At 32.8% G+C, this 8,945-nt stretch overlaps 1 pseudogene; it reads right to left on the bottom strand.

Moving 5' to 3' along the window:
• Positions 1-1,224: 1,224 nt before the first annotated feature.
• Positions 1,225-3,670, bottom strand: LOC105544888 (annotated as a pseudogene).
• Between the last annotated feature and the right edge of the window lie 5,275 nt (positions 3,671-8,945).

Here is an 8,945-nt window from a genome sequence, read left to right as displayed (position 1 = left end):
TTTTTTTTTTTTTTTTTTTTTTTGCCTGTTGGCTTCCTGACATCATATTGTTCTGCAATAATTTGTCTATATACTTCCTTCCTTGTACTAATAACTGATCATTAACTGTATTAAATGTGTTCTTTCTTTGTTTACTTGCTTAACATCAGTCTCCCCCACTATGAGTTCTATGTATATTCATTGTGATATGGTTTGGATTTGTGTCCCTGCTCAAGTCTCATGTTCGAATTGTATTCCCCAATGTTGGAGGTGGGGCCTAGTGGAAGGTAATTGGATCCAATAGTATATTCACTCTGAATATACGTTTCATTCATTTGTTTAAAAGATATATGTTAAATATACATTTGGTGCCCTAAACTGCCATGCTTCCTGTACAACCTGCGAAACCGTGAGCCAGCTAAACCTCTTTTCTTGATAAATTACCCAGTCTCATGTATTTCTTTACAGCAGTGTGAAAACGGACTAATACACACAGTAAGCTTGAAACCAATAATAAGTAATAAATATTATTGATGTAATTTATATTTTGTTTAGTCTTATAAGAAAACACATGACTGTGTTTGTCTTTTGTGTGTTTCCATGATAACTGACTGACTCATCTTCCAAATACTCTGAAGCTCTCACTGATTAAACATTATGATGATCTAACCACCACTCCTAGGCTACCCTAACAGATACCAGCACTTGCCTCATGGATAATCAAGATACAAATTATGTCTAGCAGGAACTAAATCTCCCCTAAAGAGTAGGCTTAGAGAATTTATTATTATTTCCACAATGAGCAACATAATCTTAAATTATTTTCAAGACATTTTGGGGGAAAGATAATATTTGACATTATCAGTAAAGCAACCTATTAATTGATATAGGTATTTTCTGTATCTGTTTGACACTGGATTATTGGTCACCAGCCTCTGGGCATTTGCCAATAGCAAGCTAGGTGAACCAGTTGGATACCGACTCTTTCAAAGCATTGCTGCAGTTCAGAGTCACACCCAATGGGCATATTTAACGATGAATTAACAGCATGTTTCACGTATACGGCTCGCTGGAACAAGCTAATTTCATTGTTTATATTAATATTTAAGCAACCACAGTTATACTAAACTCTCATCTATTAGAGTGATTAAATTGATAACTTTATCTCAAGTTAGATTAAAAGGATGATTTCCTTTTTAAAACTGTGAATATACTTTATTTAGTCATTTTTGTTTACAACAGAAACTATGGGAATTCAAAATTAGCATCCTTATCTGTGAGCTTCTTATAGACACCTGAAAAAGTGTCAACCTTATGTTCCACATTGTTCTGCTGTGCTTTGACTAGATGAACCCTGATAAGCAAGCTGCCCTCCAGTTTCACGCGGATTCTCTTGTCCACAATTTCACTTGGAAGACCAAGTCCTAAAGGATCACATCTTACGCAGCTGTCAGAATATGGCTCTTTGGATGTTTTTCCTTATTTATTTATTTTTTTGTATGGCTTTTTTTTTTTTGAGTTGCCTTGGGAAGAATTCTCCTCTAAGCAATAAAGACAACATAATTCCCAATGAACTTCAATTCACGTACTAGCTGAACTTGGATTTTCTGGAAAGATTTCAGTTGAATGGGAACAAAGATTATGATCGCTTTCTGACCACCACCAACTTCAGTTTCCTTGGCTGCTGTAATATTCTGCTCCCTGTACTGGGTCTTGAGAGCTCCTGAAGAGCCTGGGTCCAAACTCAAACTCGTCCTTCTTGCTCAAATTCAGCTTAGGGAGAGGCCCAAGTCTTACGAGAGCTCATCAGATTTCATAGGTATTCCTTCATATTCAGCATTTTCTAGTTATTGTTTTGTTTTGTTTTTTTAATTCAAGCCTTGATGTGCTCAAGATACTAGATTTCTAATAATAATGAAAGATAAATATTGTTTGTGTATAAGCATCTGTGTGTGTATGTTTTCCTCAACTAGGAAATTGCTTTCATATGGCAGTGAAAAAGTTGTTGTCTTCATCTAAGGAAATATCCAAAGAAATCCCTATAATGGTGGCTAAGTATTATGTAGTAGATATCCTCATGCTGTAGATTTGAAAATTCTCAAGCCATATTCACCATAATCCTAGAATGTTAATGCTACATGTGTTAAATGACTATAATCAATTAGAAGACTTTTGACAAGTACTTTCTTAATTTTTTAAAAATAAGCAATATTTAAGTCTTGGCAATATGACCAACCTAATAATGAAATCAGAAAAAAAAGTCATACATGTAATATTTATCTCCATAGGCAAACTCCATGATACTTAATATTACACATTTTTCTGTAATATAATCTTATTTTAGTGCCACAGTGGTACAGTTTGTCTCCTTTGCTCTTGTGTAACTTCCTTCAACCATTTAAAATCTGGTGATTTGCTATTTTTGCTTCCATGTAGTTTCATTTAAAAGTCAAATATACTTGGCATTTGCTAAAGTCATAGCTCTTACTCTTCTTGGAAATTCTCTGCAAGTTTACATTTTATTTAAAAAATTCATCTGCGGTAGCATCAAATTTACAATTTCAATTCTGTTTAAGCTTTGAATGACAAATTGTCCTATTATCTCATTTCTTTCTTGCTTTATTTGACTAAACAAATGCCCTACAGTAGGAACATTTACTTGTGAAGAGAAAATTAATCCATCCTTTTTACAACTCTGCAATATAATCTCTACAATACCCCACATCAGTAAAAGTAATGAATACTTCATATCTACCTTCACCATCTATTAAAGGTGTCATACACATTTTTGTAAAGAAAAAACACAGAACTTCATCCACTTTCCATTGCCCAAACCTACCATTTTGTTATTTCAAAGTATTTTATTTTTATGTTTAAGGCACAGTCTCATTTCTATTGCCCAGGCTTGAGTGCAGTGGCACAATCGTAGTTCACCATAACCTCAAACTCCTAGGCTCAGGCAATTCTCCCACCTCAAGCTCCTGAGGAACTAGAACTATAGGCGCATACCACTATGCCCAGCTAATTTTACAATTTTATTTTATTTTATTTTATTTTTGTAAATAGGGTATCACTATGTTGTCCACCCTGGTGTCAAATTCCTGGCCTCAAGTGATCTTCCTGTCTCAGCCTCCCAAAGTTCTGGGATCACTGGTTTGAGCCACTATGCCCAGCCTCAAAATCGTTCAGTAACAAACAAAAGCCTTCTTTGAAATTTCAAATTCTAACTCCCTGTTTTTTATGTTTTTTTTTTTTTTCTAAATAATAAGTGGCTGTTTCTTAGTAGCAGTAATATTTGGTTCTTAAATTATCTTTTATTTTTCATCTAAATAGTAAAATATCCACAAAATAACTGGCATCTACTTCCAAATAGAAATATTTTTCATTTGATTTCACAGCGCCCCCCCACCACAAAAAAAAATTCATTCTCTTTTCTCTCCAATGAATTCATTTGCTACTATTACTTTTGACATCTATGGAATTTCAAACAAATGCTGTACTTCAGTACCTGAGCTAGAGAGGTCAATCATTGGTGGGTAGCAAATGATCAAACAAGACTGTTACAAGACTGTTTTCCAAAAATGATGAAAAAAAAAAATCCATTTATCATGACAGTAAGGAGGAAAAAAATGTAGAAAGATTTGCAGTCTGTTAGCTCATCTTACCTTTTATTGATAGTTAAAGTATGCATGATTCAGAAAGTATACAGTTTAGTATGTTTGAAATTTTCAAATCTACCTTATTGTATAAAATATGTACCACCTTTTAAATTAACTTATAAGAAAATTTCATCAGTGTTATTTTGATATAATACTTCACATTATTTTGCTGTCATGCAGAAGACGAACTTCTTTTTAATAATACTATTTGCTTCCAAGATTGTTCTCATGGCTCTTAGTCCATGTAATTTCTAACAGGATACAAATATAATCAAAAATGTATTTAGGAGCAATTTTGAGCACAGTATTTTACTTTTATCCTCTTTTTCTTATGCTCTACTTAAATTATTATTGGTGCTCATTCTTTTTAATTAAAGGCCATTCTAGGACTAATATAGTAGAGTTGAGCAGCCACATTTTTCTCAGTAAAATGCAAAATAGAGATTCCCTAATTTGTTTTACTATAAGCTGTCCCGTGTTTAAAGTCTATAAGATAAAAAAATAAATTTGTTTAAATTGTTATTTTTCAAGTGGATAAAAACAGTAAATTAGAACTAAAATCAATGCAATTAATAAAACGTGTCATATAATAGAATGACAACACTTAAATGTACCACATCAGTGACAAGAGAGGTAAAACCTTTCAAGAAGTTTAGAAAAACCTTAATTGAATAAAAGTAAAATAAATAAAACTTTAAGTTATCTCATGTGCCATGTTTAGGCGAACTGTTAGACCTATTTTTAGATATGTCTGGATTTGTGTAGGAAATCTTAACTCTCATTTAGATTACAACCTCTTCTATAAGACTTGAAATTATAGGATTCTATCCAATGCCAATGAGCTTCATTACAGTTGAGACTCTCTGATAATATGTAACATCAATTTTACAATATTTCACATAACGTATTTATCTGTGGTTTATTTGATCCCTGTTATTACTGATGTATGTGTTTTAATCTATGGTTTAATTCACACAGATATCCAGAGGTTACCACTTACATTAAATGCATACTTATTCTGTGTAATATATTTTTCCTGTTATCCTGTTAGGATTCCATTCACTTCTTATTTGTTTTCTGACAGGTACACAAGACTCCTATTGTTAATAGCATTGTAAAAGAGAAGAAAGACCTTGTTCCTTTTAAGTTGAGTAAAAAGAGAATAGTGACTGAAGATAAGCTGTGGTAACATGGCAAAGCAAAGCAAACTTACTGAAGTCTAATAAAATCAGTGAGTCAAACAAGGCCAAAATGAGGTAGAAAACATTAATGTAACTAGAATCTGAGACTCCCGTCTTTGTTTCACTGTGTTCCAAGAGAGGATAGCTTACCTATGACCATATATATATGTGTGTGTGTGTTTAAATTGTGATTTTTAAATTGTGATATATATATATTTAAATTGTGATTTATATAAATATATATATACATCTTTAAATTGTGATTATATATATATGTTAAGGGGACATATTATCTTAGCTATGTTCATATAAGCAGTAGCACAAAACTGGTTCATAACAAAAGTGGTAATAGGTAAGCTATTGGGGGTTCTTTTAATCTTGGACTGGAATTGAAATGTAGTAACAATAGGATGCCACACTTGCCATCATATAGACACTCCTACAGGTAGAGAACCCTTTCTAGAGAACCTTAGTTTATAATCTTTGTAAGACCTCAAGGTCTTTTATATGTTTCACTGGAATATAAAATGTCTGGAGAATCCAATTTTGCTTTAGGCTGATGTGAGGAAGAGATAGATAGATAGATAGATAGATAGATAGATAGATAGATAGATAGATAGATAGACAGATAGATAGGTAAATAGCCCAAATTCCTACATAATATAGTCATGCCCTCAGTAGTCCTGAGCTGGAAAGGTTCAGAGAAAGATGGAAACATTGCTTCATCCATTAAGTGAGGCCAAGGAGACTAACAGTTGTTTGAAGATGTGAACTCAACTTCTTTTCATGCCTTTCAGCTTTCAGGATGTGATAGAGTTAACAGAATTTGGAAAATTTTAACAGAAACATCCCCCAAAATGAAAAATACTTTGAATTAACCTGTATTTTTGATGTTTAAAAGTAATTTATGTTAAAATTTTATGTCAATAATTTATCATATTGTTACATAATATTCATTGCTTTTAGCTGTCAAAAGTTTCCCAGAGATACTGAATCTGTAGTAAGCAGAGTATTCCAAAGAGTCATGTCTCTACTAGATTCTAAGAACTCCACAAATTCAAATAATGTTTGTAGGAGGCTGAATAATGGCCACCCAAAAATATCCAGTACTTTTCCCTTGAACGTGTAAAAGTCATCTGATAAGGAAAAAGGGACTTTGCAGGTGTGATTAAGTTAAGGCTTTTGAGATGGGGGGAATCATCTTGGATTGTCCAGATGGGTCCTAGATTCAATCACAAGTGAGAAAGACAAAGGGAAATTTGACACATACAGAAAAGAAGACAATGTGATCACAGAAGCAGGTTATTTTAGTAATGCTTTCACCAGACAATCAAGTCACAGAATGCTGGTAGACACCAGAAGCTGAAAGATTTCAGACTTCTTACCTCCGGAATGGTAATAGAATAAATTTCCATTCTCAAAAGCCAGTAAATGATTTTGATTTTGTGGTGGTTTGTTCATATGCAAAAATCAACTTAAGACGGATTAAATACTTAAATGTAAAACCTAAAACTATAAAAACCCCAGAAGAAAACCTAGGAAATACCATTCTGAATGGTCCTGGCAAAGACTTCATGACAAAGACTCCAAAAGCAATTACAACATAAACAAAAATTAACAAGTGGGACCTAATTAAACTAAAGAGTTTCTGTGCAGCAAAAGAAACTATCAACAGAGTAAACAGACAACCTACAGAATGGGAGAAAATATCTGTGAAATATACATCTAACAAAGGTCTAATGTTCAAAATGTATAAGGAATTTAAACCAATCAACAAGCAAAATATGAAAAGGCTTTACTGGCTGTTGCTGGTTTTAATAACAGAGGAAAGGACCACAAGCCAGGAAATGCATGCGGCCTCTTGCAAAAAGCAAGAAAATGGATTCTCTCCAGAAAGGAACGCAGCTCTGCCAAAATCTTGATTTTAGCCAAATGAGACTCATTTGATCTCCAGGGCAATAAGCTAACAAGTTACGGTTGTTTTACGCTGCTACTTTTGGGAGTAATTTGTTATAGCAGCAATAGGTAACTGATAACACTCTCCTATAAGAAAAAAATGTATGTAAAAGTCATCTGAAGACATCTGCATCTATACTAAAAAGTCTTCAAAGTATGCCACAAATAAATAATACAAAATATTAATAATTTGTCTGCAACCATAATGCCCCATCTACATCCCTTAGTATCATATGGTTTCCTTTTGAAATCTAACGACATGTATATGCCATCAGATAAAAGTATAACTTTCATCACTATTAAATATCAAGAAGTTTACTAGTTTGGTGGATATTTAATAAAAATAAGATGCAAATATTCTAGTTATAAAAACCAATGCACAATATCCAGTGATAATTTAATCAAAGTAAATATAATAAATGAATTCCTTGTGTATGTGTGTGTCTATTGCAATTGACCCAGAATAAGAATTCATTAACAGTGAATACAGCACAAGTTTTATTTGTAGAACTGTTTTTCCAGCAATTAGAAACAAAGATTATCTGCTTCCATCGTGGTTTAAAATTTGATATGTTTCTCAAGGCTTGAGCTTGACCATTTATTCAAATAAGCATCTAAGCTTAAACACCAAGCAGAAATATTAACCATTACCCTAGCAAACACATTGTAGATGTAAATTTCATTATCAACATCCTGTCTCACAAGATTCTGTAATCTCCCAGTAAGCAGGGCCAGGAAATACAAAAATTTTCCCACAGATATTTCACTACTTCAATTATAATTTCAAGTTGTGTAACATTTTACAGTAACCAAACACGCTAAATGCAAATATATAAAACAAAAACTGTAACCAGAAAATCATTTTCTCTAAAACTACCTCTCACTTCTTAATTGGAACATCTTACTTGGACCTAAAAAAAAATTGCAACATCTTACTTTTCCTAACTAGTTTTACTGGAATATGTATATGCTTAATACTTGTTCATTTATTTATTCAAAATATTTCCTAACTAATAGTAGATCCATGATTACTGGGCCATTTTAGCATTCTTCCCTATATATACAGAAAGTGAATGCTATCATTATCTTTTAGTGCAATTTCAGATACATCTCCAAATTTTCTTATTGCTGTTGCTATTGTTATTCTTATGTAATATGACTTGACTTCATACTACTCTAGTAGCTTTCTTTAACTTTGCATTATGGATTTCTGTCATAATTCTATTCATGTCATCAAGGTACTGCATAATTTGCCTGCCTCTTCAGAAGCCTTTGAAGGGAGGCAATATATTGATCATAGTCAACTACACTCTAATTTCTCAAGATACTGCCAAACATTTCATTAGTCTGGTATATGTTAAATACGATAGAACCAATCCTGTTTTAGAATAAGTTAATTTTTCTAGGCAGAGAGCTACCATGTAAGGTCCACCTTTTGGTGCTCAATTAGTAAGAATCATAACATGCTTTTGAAACTCATATTAAACCACTCAGTGTTCCAATGACCTATTGGATGACATCACGTCATTATAGATTGGAGTTTTCAATTCAGCAATTTGCTTCAATAGTGCTGTCAAAAACTAACAAGATCGTGGAAATGGTTCTCAATGAATTCTCAGAATGTTTATTGATGCAGCTGATACTGTTGTTAAAGTTTCTACACTTATATTGATAAGCTGATTGGTACGCTAGGAAACAAATGCCCTTTGTTGAAGGGATCAGCAGGCACATCAATGCACATTTTATTTCTGATTATTTTTTCTTTGGGCTATACTAAATATGGCAGTAAAGTTGAATAAAACTTTAATAATTGGTAGGAATATTATTTTTCAAGTGTCATGAGCCAGGGAGGCACACAAAATAAATTTGTCTAATAAATCACAATCATAATAACAGATCGAACAGACTTATGAATCCCCCCAAATTCATCATTTTAAAGCGATCAGCTCATTTAACACTAAAATGCATCTATCCTCAGGCTGAATAATAACATCTGTAAAGCAGCACCCAGCAACATAATGCATTTAAGAATATATAATTAAGACATTGGAAAGAATTAAGACTAGTAGGCCTGAATCTTAAAGGAGTCAATAATGGCTTGCAAACAGTAAAGCTGGATAAATTGGTTCTTAGGAAAATAAACTAGGAGAGGAAAATTTCAGAGGAGTAG

This window comes from Mandrillus leucophaeus, unplaced genomic scaffold (genome assembly GCF_000951045.1).
Source record: "Mandrillus leucophaeus isolate KB7577 unplaced genomic scaffold, Mleu.le_1.0 Scaffold311, whole genome shotgun sequence".
NCBI lineage: Eukaryota > Metazoa > Chordata > Mammalia > Primates > Cercopithecidae > Mandrillus > Mandrillus leucophaeus.
This window is presented reverse-complemented; position numbering and strand designations above follow the sequence as displayed.